Source organism: Sus scrofa, chromosome X (genome assembly GCF_054392235.1).
Source record: "Sus scrofa isolate SSC_HxYL_T2T_F1_AM1 chromosome X, Sscrofa_HxYL_maternal_Yorkshire_Landrace_v2.0, whole genome shotgun sequence".
NCBI classification, from domain to species: Eukaryota; Metazoa; Chordata; class Mammalia; order Artiodactyla; family Suidae; genus Sus; species Sus scrofa.
This window is the reverse complement of record NC_139401.1, coordinates 44,792,313-44,810,920: the sequence shown is the minus strand read 5'-3', so window position 1 is coordinate 44,810,920 and position 18,608 is coordinate 44,792,313. Positions and strand designations below refer to the sequence as shown.

Here is an 18,608-nt window from a genome sequence, read left to right as displayed (position 1 = left end):
AGCTCTGGTTCGATCCCTAGCCTGGGAACCTCCATATGCCATAAATGTGGCCCTAAAAAGCAAAGCAAAGTAAAAAAAAAAAAAAAAGAGAGAGAGAGAGAGAGAAAGAATGTTAAAAAAAAAAGATATATGCACCTCTATGTTCATAGCACCACTATTTACAAGAGTCAAGACACAAAAGAAACCTAAATGTCTGTCAACAGAATGAAAAGAAGATATGGTATATATACATGATGGAATACTACTCAGTCATAAAAAAGAATGAAATAATATCATTTGTAGCAACATGGATGGACCTAAGATTATCATACTAGGTGAAGTTAGTCAGAAAGAAAAAGGCAAATATCATATGATGTCACTTCTATGTAGAATCTAAAAAAATGATACAAATGAACTTATTTACAAAACAGAAATAGACTCAGATTTCAAAAATAAACTTTGGTTTCCAAAGGGGAAGTGTTGGGGTAGAGGGATAAATTAGGAGTTTGGGATTAACACATACACACTGCTAAATATTACATAACCAACAAGGAACTACTGTACAGCACAGGGAACTCTATTCAATATTGTATGAGGAAAGAATCTGAAAATGAATAAATGTATATGTATAACTGAATCACATTGCTGTATACCTGAAACTAACACAACATTGTAAAGCAACTATAGTCCAATAAAATAACAAAATTGGAAGATTTACTCTACTTGATTATGAGACTTATTGTAATGCTGCAGTAATCAAAACAGTGTGATATTGGGAAAAGGATACACATACAGATTGATGCAGTTGAATAGAGTCCATAAAGTGACCCACACCAATATGATAAACAGATTTTTGACAAAGCTAAAAAAAAAAAGTTAGGAGTTCCCTGGTCGCTCAACAGGGTAAGTATTAGCTGTTGTCACTGCTGTGTCTCAGGTTGCTGCTAGGGCATGGGTCCTATCCCTGTCTCAGGGACTTCCACATGCCACAGGGGAGGCCAAAAACATTTTAATGAAGAAAAGATTATCTCAACAAATGATGCTGGAAAAATTGGACATCCATATGTAAAAAACGAACCCAACACATACCTCACACTTTTTACAAAAATTCACTCAAAATCATTCATAAACCTAAATGTAAGATGTGAAACTTTTAGAAGAAAACAGAAAATCTTCGTGCCCTGAGGTCATGCAAAGAATTCTTAGGGAGTTCCCACCATGGCGCAGTGGAAATGAATCTGACTAGGAACCATGAGGTTGCAGGTTCAATCCCTGGCCTCACTCAGTGGGTTAAAGGATCCGGCGTTGCTGTGAGCTGTGGTATAGGTCACAGATGCAGCTCAGATCTGGCACTGGCTGTGGCATAGACCAGCAGCTATAGCTCCAATTAGACCCCTAGCCTGGGAACCTCTATATGCCACAGGTGTGGCCCTAAAAAAAAAAAAAACAGAATTCTTAGATATGACACCAAAAGTGCTATCTATAAGGAAAAAAAATGCTAAGTTGGATTTCATGAAAATTAAAAATCTTTGCTCAACAAAAGAGACTGTGAAGAGGATAAAACTAAAAGTTAGATATTGGGAGAAAAATTTATAAATGACATATCTGACAAAGGACTTGTACCTAGAATATACACAGAACTCTCAAAATTCAACAATAAGGAAACAAAAAAACCAAATACGAAAATGAGCAAAAGGTTTGAATAAACATTGCACCAAAGAAGATATGCCATTACATTGACCGTAAGAAAAGATGCTAGGAGTTTCCTGGTGGCTCAGTGGATTAAGAATCTGGCATTATCCCTCCTGTGGCTTGGGTCACTGCTCTGGCATGGGTTTGATCCCTGGCTTGGGAACTTCTGCATGCCATGGGTTCAGGAAAACAATAATAAATGCTCAACATCAACAGTAAAATGCAAGTTAAAACCACTGAAGTAACAAAGAACACCTATTACTATGGCTTAAAAAAAAAACTGGCAATACCAACTGTTTGCAGGGTTGTCACACAATCAGAACACTAATAACTGTTGGTGTGTAAAAGAGGTTCAAACTTTGGGAAAACAGTTTGGCAATTTCTCATCAACTTAAAAATACACTTACTACATGACCCATCAATTCCATGTCAACATATTTGCCTAAAAGAAATAAAAACTGATGTTCAAACCAAATCCTATATGTGAATGTAGCAGTTTTTAAAATAATTGCTAAAAATTGGAAACAACCTAAATGTCATTCAATTAGTGAATGGAGAAACAAACTGTGGTAAAACACACAATGAAATACTACTCAACAACCATGCTCCCAGACTGGAAGAATTAATATTGTTAAAATGTCCATATTACCCAAAGCAATCTACAGATTTAATGCAATCCCTATCAAATTACCCATGACATTTTTTACAGAACTAGAACAAATAATCCAAAAATTTATATGGAACCATAAAAGATACAGAATTGCCAAAGCAATCCTGAGGGAGAAAAAAAAAAACAAAGAGGGAGGCATAACTCTCTCAGACCTCAGACAATATTACAAAGCTACAGTAATCAAAACAGTGTGGCATTGGTTAAAAACAACAACCAAAAAAACCGACATATGGATCAATGGAAAAAAAGAGAGAGTCCAGAAATAAACCCAGACACCTACAGTCAATTAATCTTTGACAAAGGGTGCAAGAATATAAAATGGGAATAAGTCTTTTCAGTAAGTAGTGCTGGGAAAACTGGACAGCTTCACATAAATCAATGAAACTAGAACACACCCTCACAACATGCACAAAAATAAACTCGAAATGGCTTAAAGACAAACATAAGATATGACACCATAAAACTCCTAGAAGATAACAGAGGCAAAACATTCTCTTATATAAACCATACAAATGTTTTCTTACGTCAGTCTCCCAAGGCAATAGAAATAAAAACAAAAATAAACCAATGGGACCTAACCAAACTTAATAAGATTTTGCACAGCAAGGGAAACCATTTTAAAAAATTAAAATACAACCTACAGAATGGGAGAAAATAGTTGCAAATGACGCAACAGACAAGGGCTTAATCTCCAAAGTATACAGACTCATACAACTCAACAAAAAGACAAACAACCCAATTGAAAAATGGGTGGAAGACCTAAGCAGACATTTCCCCTAACACATACAAATGGCCTGTAGGCACATGAAAAGATGCTCAACATCACTAATTATTAGAGAAATGCAAGTCAAAACTGCAGTGAGGTACCACCTCACACTGGTCAGAATGGCCATCATGAATAAGTCTACAAATAACAGATGCTGGAGAGGGCATGGAGAAAAGGGAACTCTCCTTCACTGTTGGTGGGAATGTAAATTGGTATAACCATCATGGAAAACAGTATGGAGGTTCCTCAGAAAACTAAATATAGAACTGCCATATGCTTCAAGAATCTTACTCCTGGGCATATATCCAGACAAATCTACAATTCATAAAGACACATGCACCCCTATATTCATAGCAGCACTATTCACAGTAGCCAAGATATGGAAACAACCTAAGTGTCCATTGACAGATGAATGGATTAAGAGGATGTGATACATATATGCAATAGAATACTACTCAACCATAAAAAAGAATGAAATAATACCATCTGCAGCAACGTGGATACAACTAGAAATTCTCATACTAAGTCAGAAAGAAAAAGACAAATACCATATGATAACTTTTATATGTGGAATCTAAAATATGGCACGAATGGGATTTCCTATTGTGGCTCAGTGGCAACAAATCCAACTAGTATCCATGAAGACTTAGGTTTGATCCCTCGCCTTGCTCAGGGTTAAGGATCCCACATTGCTGTGAGATGTGGCGTAGGTAGCAGATGCGGCTCGTATCCAGCATTGCTGTGGCTGTGATGTAGGCTGGCAGCTACAGCTCTGATTCAACCCATAGCCTGGGGACTTCCATATGCTGTGGGTGCAACCCTTAAAAAAAATAGAAAAAAAATTTTTTAAATGGCACAAACAAACCTATCTACAAAACAGAAATAGACTAACAGATATAGAGAACAAACTTGTGGTTGCCGAGGGGGAGGGGTGGAGTGGACTGGAAGTTTGGGGTTAGTAGATGCAAACTATTATATTTAGAATGGATAAATAATAACTTCCTACTGTATAGCCCAGGGAACTCTATGCAATTTCCTGGAATAGACCATGAAGGAAAATAATTTTTTTTTTGTCTTTTTAGGGCTTCCCCCTTGACATATGGAGGTTCCAAGGGGCTAGCAATCTAATCAGAGCCACAGCCACATCAGATCTGAGCTACATCTACGACCTATGCCACAGCTCATGGCAATGCTGAATCCTTAACCCACTGAGCGAGGCCAGGGATTGAACCTGCATCCTTAGGTTTAGCAGTTAGGTTTGTTACTGCTGAGTGATGATGGGAACTCCTGGAAAATAATATTTTTAAAAGTATGTATATATGACTGAGTCACTGCTGTACAGCAGAAATTGTTACAAGTTTGTAAATCAACTGCCCTTTAATAAAAATAAAAAGGAAATACTACTCAACAATGAAGAGACACTATTGATGATATATGATATGGATCAATCTCAAATGCATTATTCTGTGTGAAGGGAACCAGGCTCAAAAGTCTATTATTTTACATTCTGCAACATGTGCAAGTAACATGGACAGAGAAGGAATTAGTGGTGGCCAGAGATTAAGGACAGAGTAAAGGAACTGACTTTAAAAGGACAAAATAAGGGAGTCGGGGGGGGGGAGCTGGTAATTATAACTACATCATATCTTTTTTTTTCTTTTTTCTTTTTAAGGCTGCCCTTGTGGCATAGAGAAGCTCCTGGGCAAGCAGTCGAATCGGAGCTGTAGCTGGGACCTACCCCACAGCTCGTCACAATGCCGGATCCGTTACCCACTGAGCAAGGCCAGGAATCAAACCCACATCCTCGAAGAGACAACGTTGGGTTCTTAACCTACTGAGCCACAGTGGGAACTCCTAACTATTCTATATCTTTTTTTTTTTTTTTGGCTTTTTGCCATTTCTTGGGCTGCTCCTGTGGCATATGGAGGTTCCCAGGCCACGGGTTGAATCGGAGCTGTAGCCACCAGCCTACACCACAGCCACAGCAATGCCGGATCCGAGCTGAGTCTGCAACCTACACCACAGCTCATGGCAACACTGGATCCTTAACCCACTGAGCAAGGCCAGGGATCGAACCCGCAACCTTATGGTTCCTAGTTGGATTTGTTAACCACTGAGCCATGACGGGAACTCCCTAACTATTCTATATCTTGCTGGAGGGTAGTTGTCTCATGACATGGTGCCTTTGTCAAAACTCATAAAACTGTGTGCCCAAAAGAGGGCATTTTACTGTAGGTTAATTAAAAAATAAAATTTAAGAAATCCAGATATTGCTGGCCCTGCTTTCTTTCGATGACCAAGCTATCCTTAGCTCATGAGTTCAAACGGATGATAAGGTGGGCACAGAGTTTGCCCGCAAGCCATGTCTAAGCTCTGTGAGTTCACCCCTGTTAGAGGTTGAGTTCTCTGTTGAAGCCGACTCTGAGATGGAGATTAGCATGCAGGGGATTTATGAGATAGGGCCTTTGGCATCAACATCTATTGAAGTGAATGAAAGGATGCAGTCTTGGGAAGAGAGAGAGAGGCTAGGTCACCATAGGAACCCAACGATTCTTTTGGTGGACCACATAGGGACCTCCGAAGATGGAATGGCTATTCATAGTTGTCCCAAGTGGAGGGGACAGGCCCTACTGTCATTCAGTTATGAGATGCAGGCTGGTGCATAGAAGGCTGTGGCTTGATCATTAATAAATCCACAAATAACAAGTGCTGGAGGGGCTGTGGAGAAAAGGGAACCCTCCTGCACTGTTGGTGGGAATGTAAACTGGTACAGCCACTATGGAGAACAGTTTGGAGATACCTTAGAAATCTATACATAGAACTTCCATATGACCCTGCAATCCCACTCTTGGGCATCTATCCGGACAAAGCTCTACTTAAAAGAGACACATGCACCCGCATGTTCATTGCAGCACTATTCACAATAGCCAGGACATGGAAACAATCCAAATGTCCATCGACAGAGGATTGGATTCGGAAGATGTGGTATATATACACGATGGAATACTACTCAGCCATAAAAAAGGATGACATCATGCCATTTGCAGCAACATGGATGGAACTAGAGAATCTCATACTGAGTGAAAGGAGCCAGAAAGACAAAGACAAATACCATATGACATCACTTATAACTGGAAGCTAATATCCAGCACAAATGAACATCTCCTCAGAAAAGAAAATCAATCATGGACTTGGAGAAGAGACTTGTGGTTGCCTGATTGGAGGGGGAGGGAGTGGGAGGGATCGGGAGCTTGGGCTTATCAGTCACAACGTAGAATAGATTTACAAGGAGATCCTACTGAGTAGCATTGAGAACTATGTCTAGATACTCATGTTGCAACAGAAGAAATGGTGGGGGAAAAACTGTAATTGTAATGTATACATGTAAGGATAACCTGACCCCCTTGCTGTACAGTGGGAAAATAAAATTTAATTAAAAAAAAAAAAAAAAAAGAAGGCTGTGGCTTGGAGTGAGGCAGTTCTCTTTAGCCCAGGCAATCTCTGAAGAGGCTGGCAGCTGAGAGCTTTCAGTGGGCACCACTACCAGCAGCTGTGTGTTTGAGCCGGACTGCTCCAAGTTTAGCAAAAATACTGAGTGGTTTGATGCTTCTAACTCTGACCTCAAGTTGTTTCCTCTGCCTAAAATGCCCTTTGCCCACATCTCTATGTTATAGCACTCAGATTTGAAGCTCACATCTAAAGTTCCTTCAACAGGAGTTCCCGTCATAGCACAGAGGAAATGAATCCAACTAGGAACCATGAGGTTGCGGGTTCGATCCCTGGCCTCGCTCAGTGGGTCAAGGATCTGGCGTTGCCATGAGCTGTGCTGTAGGTTGCATGTGTGGCTCGGATCTGGCATTGCTGTGGCTGTGGTGTAGGCTGGCGGCTACAGCTCCGATTCGACCCCTAACCTAGGAACCTCCATATGCCACAGGTGCAGCCCAAAAAGCAAAAAAAAAAATTTTTAATTAAAAAAAAAATAAAGTTCCTTCAACAGAATTAATGATTCACTTTCTGGGTTCCCAGGAAATCTTGTGCACACATGCATTAAAATACCTTTAACCTGAGTTCCCTGATGGCCTAGTGGTTCACTGCTGTGGCTCAGTTCAATCTCTGGCCCTGGAACTTCCACATGCCACAGAAGTGGCAAAAAATACTTCTCACCTACTAATTAACTTTGTTTCTCTTACTATATGAACTTTTTTTTTTTTTTTTTTTTTTGTCTTTTTGCCTTTCCTAGGGCCGCTCCCGTGGCATATGGAGGTTCCCAGGCTAGGGGTCCAACCGGAGCTGTAGCCACCGGCATATGCCAGACCAACAGCAATGCAGGATCCGAGCCACGTCTGCAACCTACACCACAGCTCACTGCAACGCCGGATCGTTAATCCACTGAGCAAGGCCAGGGATCGAACCCCAACCTCATGGTTCCTAGTCGGATTCGTTAACCACTGCGCCACGACGGGAACTCCACTATATGAACTCTTGAGCTCCACAAGAAAATGTAAAATATATGTTCAAATGATGTTTGTTTTGAATTAGTGATTTTAATATCCCTGGTATAATCAGCACATTAAGCTGAGGCTACTAATTGTTTCCACCTAAGAATGAATTTTAATTAGATTCTATACTGTAGGTTAGAAATTAGGGAAGCAAATATTAATGCGTGGAGTTGAAGGGAGAAGTCACTCTAAAGGACTGATTTGGGACTTGCATGGAAAAAAGAAACAAAGATAAATCAGAGGTGGATATTATTTACCTACTTGAACACTGTCCTTTTTTGTTTTGCTTTACTTTTTTAGGGCCATATCTGCGGCATATGGAAGTTTCCAGGCTAGGGGTTGAATCGGAGCTGTAGCTGCTGGCCTACCCCACAGCCACAGCAACGCAGGATCCCAGCCGAGTCTGTGACCCACACCACAGCTCACGGCAACAGGGGATCCTTCACCCACTGAGCAAGGCCAGGGGTCGAACCCGTGTCCTCATGGATACTAGTCAGGTTCCTTACTGCTGAGCCACAGTGGGAACTCCCTTGTTCTATTTTGGTATATAGGCAGGCTGATGTGCCCTGATGCCCAATGAGAAAATATCTGATAAAAACATGGAATTCTCTTATAGGGTAGCGGGTTAAGGATGCAGCTGTTGTCACTTCAGTGGCTTGGGTTTCTGCTGTGGTGCGAACTTTCATATGTCACGGGTGCAGCCAAAAACAAACAAAAAACTAACAGAAAAATTGACGATGCAACTTGGCATTGAAAAATTCGAACATTTTTACTGTATATATTTAGTCATGAATTTTTATTGTTCTTAGTCTCCTTTTCTAGATGTAACTTCTTGATACATGTTTTGTGAATGAATTCAAGATATAAAGAAGAAATGAACTAAAGACAATTCTACTTTAGTCACTTAGCTTGCCGGTCCAGCTGGACAATTTATCTATATTCTATAAAATGTCACCATCTGCTGGAGGAAGGAAATATGTACAATTCAACTTTGTTGCATGAAGTGTTATTTCTAGCCAACATGATTAACTGCTTAGAACTAGAGAACTTTCAGTGGGACAACTGTATTCCTTCAGCTGGTGAAGAATTACCAAATCACATACGTAAATATTACTCCCCATTCTCTGCCTTGTTTGAGGATATGCTTTCTCCAATGGGCAATTCAGATCAAGTGTATCCTTTAAAATGTTTCAACAAGCAGCTATTTCTCAGGGCCCCTCGTCTTCTGTTTTCAGCTGTTTGCTGTTAGCACTTGACATGGAAATACGAGGCATTAAAATGAGCTACCATAGAGGGGGAACTTCCAAAATGGCTTAGCGAGAAGTTGAATAAATCTGTTCCTCAAAAAGCAAGGATGGGGAGCTCCCGTCGTGACTCAGGGGTTAACGAATCTGACTAGGAACCGTGAGGTTGTGGGTTCGATCCCTGGCCTCGATCCAGTGGGTTAAGGACCCAGCGTTGCTGTGAGCTGTGGTGTAGGCTGCAAATGCGGCTTGGATCCTGCGTTGCTGTGGCTCTGGCGTAGGTTGACAGCTCTGATTAGACCCCTAGCCTGGGAAACTCCATATGCCTTGGGTGTGGCCCTAGAAAAGACAAAAAAAAAAAAAAAAAAAACAATGATAAAATTGACAAGATTGCAAAAAACCCAACCAAACAAAAAACCCCCACAAGCCCCAGCTTCTTTAGGACTCTGAAAATTGGCTAGAAGGAAAGAAAGAAAGGGTCAGAAAAAACATTTCAGAAATAATGGCTAAAACTCCCCAAATTTGATGAAAACCTCTAACCTACACGTACAATAAATTCAGTGAGTTCCCCGGAGGATACATACTAAGAACGCTACACCTAAACACATCTTATACAAACTGTCAAAAGTCAAAGAGAGAATCCTGAAAGCCACAAGAGAAAAATGGCTCATCAGGTACAAGAGAACCTGACCATCACTTATAAGGGACTCACAGTGACGTCTCATCGGCAACAATGTAGGCCAGAAGGTGGTGCTATGATGTATTTAAAGTGGCAGAAGGAGAAAATATATTAACCAGAATTCTATTGCAGCAAAGCTAATCTTTCAAAAATAAAGGCAATGGAGTTCCCATTGTGGTGCAGTGGTTAACAAATCCGACTAGGAACCATGAGGTTGCGGGTTCAATCCCTGCCCTTGCTCAGTGGGTTAACGATCCGGCATTGCCATGAGCTGTGGTGTAGGTTGCAGACTCGGCTCGGATCCCGCGTTGCTGTGACTGTGGTGTAGGCTGGCAGCTACAGCTCCGATTTGGACCCCTAGCATGGGAACCTCCATATGCCGCAGGAGTGGCCCAAGAAATAGCCAAAAAAAGACAAAAATAAAGGCAATGGGGAGTTCCCGTCGTGGCACAGTGGTTAACGAATCCGACTAGGAACCATGAGGTGCAGGTTCAATCCCTGGCCTTGCTCAGTGGGTTAACGATCCGGCGTTGCCGTGAGCTGTGGTGTAGGTTGCAGACGGGGCTTGGATCCCGCGTGGCTGTGGCTCTGGCGTAGGCTGGTGGCTACAGCTCCAATTCGACCCCTAGCCTGGGAGCCTCCATATGCCACGGAGCGGCCCAAAGAAATAGCAACAACAACAACAACAAAAGACAAGAGACAAAAAATAAAAATAATAAAAAAAAGGCAATGGGGGGATGATCTAAATGGACACTTCTCCAAAAAAGGTATAGAAATGTCCCCAAAGGACATGACAAGATGCTCAACATCATTATCCTTCAGGGACATGGAAATAAAAGTCACAATGAGATACCACTTCAGAGTGACTAGGGTGGCCATTATCAAAGTCAGAAACAAACGTTGGCAAGGATATGCAGAAATCACAAGCCACATACACTGCCAGTGGGAATGTAAAATTGGGTAGCCACTTTGGAAAACATTCTGGCACTTCTTCAAAAAATTAAATATAGAGTTCACATTTGAGTCAGCAATTCTACTTTTAAGTACATATCCGAGAAATAAAGACATATGTCGACAAAAAACTTGTACACATTTATAGCAGCATTAGTCATACTAGCTCAAAGTGGAAAAACCCCAAATGCATCAACTGATGAATGGACAAATATGGTGTAGCCATACAGTGAAATATTACTCAGCCATAAGAGGAAATGCATGGTTGATACATGCTGTAACATGGATGAATTTTGAAAATGCTAAGTGAAAGAAGCCAGCCACAAAAGACCACATATTATATTGATTACATTTTTATGAAATCTCCAGAACTGGCAAATCTATAGAGACAGAGAGCAGATTAGTGGTTGCCTAGGGCTGGGGAGGGGAGTGGGGTTTGGGGAGAGTTACAGCTAAGGATACAGGATTTCTTTTTGTGTTTATAGCAACATTCTAAAATTGATTGCAGGTGATATTTGCACAACTCTGAATGTACTAGAAACAACTGAATTGTACACTTTAATTGAGTGAATTCTATGGTATGTAAATTTGATCTCAATAAGGCTGTTACCAAAAAAAGGAAGCACAGGAGTTCTCTTGTGACACAGTGGGTTAAGGATCTTGCAACTGTCACTGCACCTGCTGGGGTTGCTGATATGGTGCAGGTTCAATCCCTGGCCCAGGAATTTCCACATGCTGCAGACGTGGCCGAAGAAAAGATAGTGGGGGGACGTCCCCATGTGGCTCAGTGAGTTAAGGATCTGGCATTGACACAGCTATGGTACAGATCACAATTGAGGTGTGGGTTTGACCCCTGACCTGGGAACTTCCACATGCTGTGGGCATGGCCAAAAAAATAAAAAGAGGTGTGATTAAAGGTTATGATGCTAAAGGCTCTAATGGAAAAACTGCACAACAGCAAGACCAGATATGTAATGTCACAATAGAGATGAAAACTAAAATATTTTTTTTTAGTGCCGAAGAAAGCAATATCATTGAAACAGTGGAAAACGGAGATCCAAGGATTCATCCCTCCACAGAAGCAATGATTAAACCGACAAAAATGGTCCAAATCAACAATTTTGGAACTTTGGAACCTAATAAAAACTTACAACCACCATAGGAGTGATTGAGAAAAAAAGGCTGCTAAATTTTGGTAAGAGATCATTTTTGTTTACTCACCTGCCACCCCCAATACCCCAGCTTGGCAGTGGTTTTGGAGACACTGGCCTTACTGGCATGGATTTCTGGTACAAGAGGGGGCAGTATAAGTGTTGTTCTTAAAGAATTGTGGTTGTGTATATGGACCTATCTGGTAGTTCCCTGAGGGATCAACCTAAAGGCTTCCTTATGTTTCATGTTTCATCTCTCTTGGCGACATATCAGGGCTGGAGTGACTCCTATGGCATCTGTCAAAAACTCTTTAAAAGCACATTCTCCCCACAGTCACCTGAGGCAAGAGACAAGGAAGGGGCAAGCAGTATTCAGGCTTAAAATCCTCCAAGAAGATACACAGGAGAATAAGGGCCTTGAAGGTCTCCTACATATACCAATGAATCTGGAGAGCCACAAACATGCCCAGGATTGGATATATGCTCAGAAAAGACCTAAAAGGACAACAGGCTTTTATCTCTAACTGAATTTTGGACTCCATGTAGCAGGAAATGAGAGCTAAGGTAGAGTTGTAGGTAGCCTGACTAAACCTCAAAGGCATGTCCCAGCTCAGAGCCAATCTGCAAAAGACCAAGAGATATATTTTAAAGCTCCATGTATTTAAATAAGCCTCTTTAAGTGTGCTAACTGCTGAGATAATGGAATGGGGACTCTAGTGACCATGCATGATAAGGAATATAGTTTTTGCAAAAAAAAGAAAAATAGGGGAAAAGTCACTAAATGGATAAATGACTATAGCCCATAAAAAAATAAGAGCGAATCTTGGGGAGAGTTTCCCCAAGTAGGATATACTCAAAGAGATCCACACTGAAACACATTATAATCAAGTTGTTGAAGAACACAGACAAAATCAACAAAACAGCAAGAGATGTGACATGTCACATAAAAGGGATGCTTGATAAGGTTAAGAGCCAATTTCTCATCAAAAACTAAGAAGGCCAGAATGTAGTGGGAATGACACATTTAAAAGTGCTAAAAGAAAAATACTGTCAACCAATACTACTACTGTTGGAAAAATATCCAAAGAGAAATTAAGAAGTTCCTGATAAAAGCTAAGGAAGTTTGTTGCTAGTAGACCTGCCCTATAAGAAATACTAAAAGGGAGTCCTTTAGGATGAAATGAAAGGACACTTAAACTTATATGAAGAAATAAAGAACAGGTAACTACATAGGTAAATATAAAAGCCAGCATGGGGGGGTTATTTTATTTAGCTGAATAGAATTAAAGAAATCTGTTGTGGGAGATCACATTGTGGCTTAGTGGGTTATGGATCCAGTGTTGCTGCAAGCTGCAATGTAGGTTGCAGGTGCAGCTTGGATCTGGTGTTGCTAATGACTGTGGCATAGGTCGAAGATGCAGCTCCAATTCAACCCCTCGTCTGGGAACTACCATATGCCACAGGTACAGCCATAAAAAAAAGCCAATATGATTGTATATTTGGTTTTACTATGTGATTTAAAAGACAAATGCATAAGAAGTAATTATAAGTCTCTGTAAATGGGCATACAATGCTTAAAGATGTAATTTGTCAGAGTTCCTGCTGTGGTGCAATGGAATAAGAATCTGACTACAATGGCTCAGGTTGCTGCTGAGGTGTGGGTTTGATCCCTGGCCTGGGGCATTGGCTTAAGGACCTGGCATTGCTGCAGCTGTGGCATAGGTCACAGATGCAGCTTTGATTCAATCACTGGCCTGGTAATTTCTATATGCCTTTAGTGCAGCCATAAAAAAAATGTAATTTGTGACAAGAACATAAAAGTGGGAGGGGGAGTTCCCATCGTGGCGCAGTGGTTAATGAATCCAACTGGGAACCATGAGGTTGCGGGTTTGGTCCATGGCCTTGCTCAGTGGGTTAAAGGATCTGGCGTTGCCGTGAGCTGTGGTGTGGGTTGCAGACGCGGCTTGGATCCGATGTTGCTGTGGCTCTGGCATAGACTGTGGCCATGTTGCTGTGGCTACAGCTCCGATTAGACCCCTAGCCTGGGAACCGCCATATGCCACGGGAGCGACCGAAGAAATTGCAAAAAGACAAAAAAAAAAAAAAAAAAAGTGGGAGGGAATGGTGCTGAGTTTTGTATGCTATTGAAACTGTGGTTAGCAATTCAAACTGTATTGTTACAAATTAAGTATATTAATTGCACTCCCCAAGATAACCACTAGGAAACTTAAAAATACACAGAAAAGGAAATGAGGAAGTAATCAAAACAGTATACTAGAAGGAAAGAAATCAATGAAATACAAAAGAAAGCAATAATGAAGAAATTGAGGAACAAAAATTATAGAAAACAAGTAGTAAAGTGACATAAAAAGTCCTTCCTCATCAGTAATTACTTTAGATATAAATGGATTAAACTATACAATTAAAAGGCAGATATTGGCAGAATATATTTTTAAAAATCCAAGTACACAACCTAACGGTATACTCTATAAGAGATTCGATTTAGATTAAAAAAAGAAAACATACCTATGGGGGAATGTGAAAGGATTGGAAATTATACCCTTTGCTAAGAGTAACCAAAAGGTGTGAGATGGATATAGTAATATCAAACAACATAGACTAAGTCAAAAATTGTTACAAGAAGGATATTACATATGGTAAAATGTCACTCAAGATGATACAAAATTATAAACATATTCACACTAAAAATAGGAACTTAAATATATATAAAAATTTAGAGTATTGAAAAAAGAAATAGACATCAAAAGGAGAAATAATAGTTTCTCCTTTAAAATAATAAGACTTGATTGAATAATAAGACTTCAATGCCTCACTTTCAATAATGGATAGAACAACTAGACAGAAGATCAGCAAGGAAATGGAAGACTGAATAACACTATAAACCAATAAAAACTAACAGACGTATATAGAACTGCCCCCCACCAGTACATGTTCTTCTCAGGTTTGTAGGGAACATTTTCCAAGATAGACCTCATGCTAGCCCACAAAACAAGTCTTAATAAATTTTAAAGAGACTAAAATTGTACAAAGTATCTTTTGGAACCACAATGAAATAAAACTAGAAACACTAGAAATAACAGAAGGAAAACCAAAAATTCACAAATATGTGGAAATTTAAAAAAACAAAGAAAAATAACAAGAGAAATTTTAAAATATTCTGAAAAAGAAAAAAAAGGAGTTCCTGTCATGGCACAGCAGAAACAAATTCGACTAAGAATCATGAAGTTGTGGGTTCAATCCCTTGTCTTGCTCAGTGGGTTGAGCATCTGGCATTGCTGTGAGCTGTGCTGTAGGTTGAAGACATGACTCAGATCTGGCATTGCTGTAGCTGTGGTGTAAGCAGCAGCTGTGGCTTCGATTAGACACCTAGCCTGGGAACCTCCATATGCCATGAGTGCAGTCCTAAAAAGCAAAAATAAAAATAAAAATAAAAATATTCTGAATTGAATGAGAATAACAACATAGCATTTCAAACCTAATAGGATGAAGAAAAAGCAGTGCTCAGAGGGAAACTAATACCTGTAAATGACTATAGTAAATAATAGAGACCTCAAATTAATAACCTAACTTCACATCTTAAGAAACTAGAAAAGGAAAAAGCAAGCTAAATCCAAAACTAGTAGAAGGAAGGAAATAATAAAAACTAGAGCAGAGATGAATAAAATAGTAAATAGAAAAAACAGTAAAGAAATCAACTAAACTAGGAGTTCCTGTTGTGGCTTAGTGGTTAATGAATCCAACTAGGAACCATGAGGATGCAGGTTTGAACCCTGGCCTCGCTCAGTGGGTTAAGGATCCAGCATTGCCATGAGCTGCCGTGTAGGTCGCAGATGCAGCTCAGATCCCGCATTGCTGTGGCTCTGGCGCAGGCTGGGGGCTATAGCTCCGATTAGACTCCTAGCCTGGGAACCTCCATATGCCATGGGTGTGGCCCTAAAAGGGCAAAAAAAAAAAAAAGTAATCAACTAAACTAAAAACGGGTTCATTGAAAATATCAACAACATTGAGAAAACTATAGCTAGATTTTAAGAAAAAAGAAGAGGAGAAGGTAGGGTCAAGAAGATGGAGGAATAAGACACAGTGCTCACCTTCTCCCACAAACACACAAAAAAAACCCTCATCTGCATGTGGAACGACTGGCACAGAACATCTACTGAATGTTGGCAGATGACCTCAGACCTCCACATGACTGGGTAGAACAAATGGGAAAAAAACGAAAGAGAAGAGGGAAAAAGGAATCAGGATGGAGCCAGCACTCCCTAGAGGGAACTATGAAAGAGGAAAGGAATCCACATCCTGGGCTGATCTAACAGGGAGATCAGCCAGGATGGAGGGAGAACCTCAAAGCTTTGGAGAAAAGCACAGCAGCTGGACTGAGGAGGGCAAAGCAGAGAACTGCACAGACCATTGGTACCACCACCCCCAGACACCACAGCCTGAGATGCTCTGGTGGGGGCTGGGTGCTGCAACTCAGCTCCAGAGAGAGGAGTAGGGTTGGGTGTGTGGCAACAACCTGAGGGTCTAGGGAATGGAGTGCCACAGGATGGGGAGCAAGAGTGCAGGAGGAGGTGGGCCCACGGGAGAAGCAAGGTGCCATTGCTGGAGAGATAAGAGGAGGAGGAGCAGGATTGCCATAGGAACATCTTTCACTGTGCATGTGCTCAACAGGCATAGCCTACGGCCCCAGTCACCTCAGGAGGAGGTGCACTGCAACACAGCACCGTCTCTTGCCCTCACTCCCCTGGGAATATCCTGCTATTGCTGCTGCCAAAGGTTCTGGGTGCCACCTATACCTCCCTGAGAGTCACTGCCACTTCTCAGGGCCCTGCAACCAGGATCAGTTTGTGCCATCTCCCCTGGGGTCCTCAGCACTGTCAAGGCCCATCAATCAGGCACTGGCCATAGGCCCTGCCCTTTGTCTCCATCTCCCTGGAAGCACATGCAGGCCGTACACTAGCACACCCCCCATCAAGGGGATAATGGACTGCACACACTGAGGAAAGCATCCAAACCAAAAGCAGCCCTCACACTAAAAAAATAGTAAGCCCTTGGAAGCTACCCGGGGGTGCTCCCATGTATAATGAATAGCCCTTCAAGACTATGGTAGATAGCTGTTTTCCCTAAACTCAAAGAATAAGAAAAATATAAGCAAAATGAAGATGTTCAGGAACCATTGCCAGTTAAAAAGAACAGGAGAATACCCCTGTAGGACCAAACAATGAAACAGACTTCTCCAGTCTAACGGACATTGAGTTCAAAAAGGAGATGGTGAAAATATTGAAGGAATTAAGAGCAGATATGAACAGTAATGCAGATTACTTTAGAAAAGGACTAGAAAATATAAGGAGGAGCCAAGAAAAATTAGAAAATCAATTTGCAGAGATACAAGCTAAGTTAAAGGCACTGAAGAGCAGAAGGAATAATGCAGAGGGATGAATAAGTGACTTGGAAGACAGAATGATGGAAATCACCCAATCAGGACAGCAGACAGAAAATTGAATTTTAAAAAAAAAAACATGAAAGCAATATAAGAGATCTATGGGATAATAGATGCATAATAGGTATTCCAGAAGGAGAAGGAAAAAGGGATTGAAAATATACTTGAAAAAATTATGGCTGAAAACTGTCTAAACTTAAGGAAATAGATATCAAGATATAGGAAGCACAAAGGGCCCCAAGAAGTTGAACCCAAACAGACCTACATCAATACATATTATAAGGAAATACATAAGGAAAGGATTCTAAAGGCAGCAAGAGAAAAACAAAGAGTTAATTATAAGGGAACCCCCACAAAGCTGATTTCTATACAGAAACACTACAGGCCAGAAGAGAGTGGCAAGACACATTCAAAGTTCTAAAAGGGAAAAAATTGCAGCCTAGAATACTCTAACCAGAAAGATTATCATTTAAAATATAGGAGAAATAAAGAATTTCTCCAATGAACAAAAACTTAAAGAATATGGCATTACTAAAACAATTCTAACAGAAATACTGAAAGGTATCCTCTAAATATTTGGGAAAGAAGTAAGAAGATATAGGATGGAGGAAATCACAATTGGGAAGTAATCACTTAAATAAGCCAGTATACAGATCTAAAACTAAAAAAACAAAACAAAACAAAACTAGTTGGAAAAGCGATAATATACTACAAAGCAACAGTCATCAAAACCATATGGTACTGGCACAAAGACAGAAATATAGATCAGTGGTACAGGATAGAAAGCCCAGAATTAATCCCATACACCTACAGGCTCAACAAACTTAATAAATAAAACAATGTCTACAAACAATAAATGCTGGAGAGGGGGTGGAGAAAAGGGAACCCTATTACAGTGTTGGTGGGAATGTAAATTGGTGCAACCACTGTGGAAAAGAGTACAGAGATTCCTCAGAAAATTGAAAATAGAATTACCATTTGATCCAGCCATCCCACTCCTGGGCATCTACCCAGAGAAAACCATGACTCGCAAGGACACATGTACTCCAATTTCATTGCAGCACTATTTACAATAGCCAAGACATGGAAACAACCTAAATGTCCATCAACAGAGGAGTGGATCAAAAAGATGTGGTACATATACACAATGGAATATTACTCAGCCATTAAAAGAACAAAATAATGGAATTTGCAGCAACATGGACAGACTTAGAAATTATCATGCTAAGTGAAGTCAGTCAGACAATGAGACACCAACATCAAAGTCTCTCACTGACATGTGGAATCTGAAAAAAGGACACAATGAACTTCTTTGCAGAACAGATGCTGACTCACAGACTTTGAAAAACTTATGGTTTCCAAAAGAGACAGTTTGGGGGGTGGGGGATGCGCTGGGGTTGTGGGATGGAAATCCTATAAAATTGGATTGTGATGATCATTATACAACTATAAATGTAATAAATTCATTGAGTAATAAAAAAAGTGATAATAAACATAAGGAACAGCAAAAGGATAAACA

General features: G+C 40.5%; 1 protein-coding gene and 1 long non-coding RNA gene across 6 annotated transcripts in view; one reads left to right on the top strand and one right to left on the bottom strand.

The window, feature by feature from the left end:
- CHST7 (carbohydrate sulfotransferase 7) overlaps nucleotides 1-18,608 on the bottom strand; it is a 109,792-nt gene that overhangs the window by 52,401 nt on the left and 38,783 nt on the right. The gene's annotated exons all lie outside the window — the stretch shown is intronic.
- Nucleotides 7,307-13,674, top strand: LOC146394576 (uncharacterized). Its single transcript, XR_014835357.1, has 2 exons — nucleotides 7,307-7,370; nucleotides 10,195-13,674. It is a non-coding gene; the product is annotated as an uncharacterized LOC146394576 (long non-coding RNA).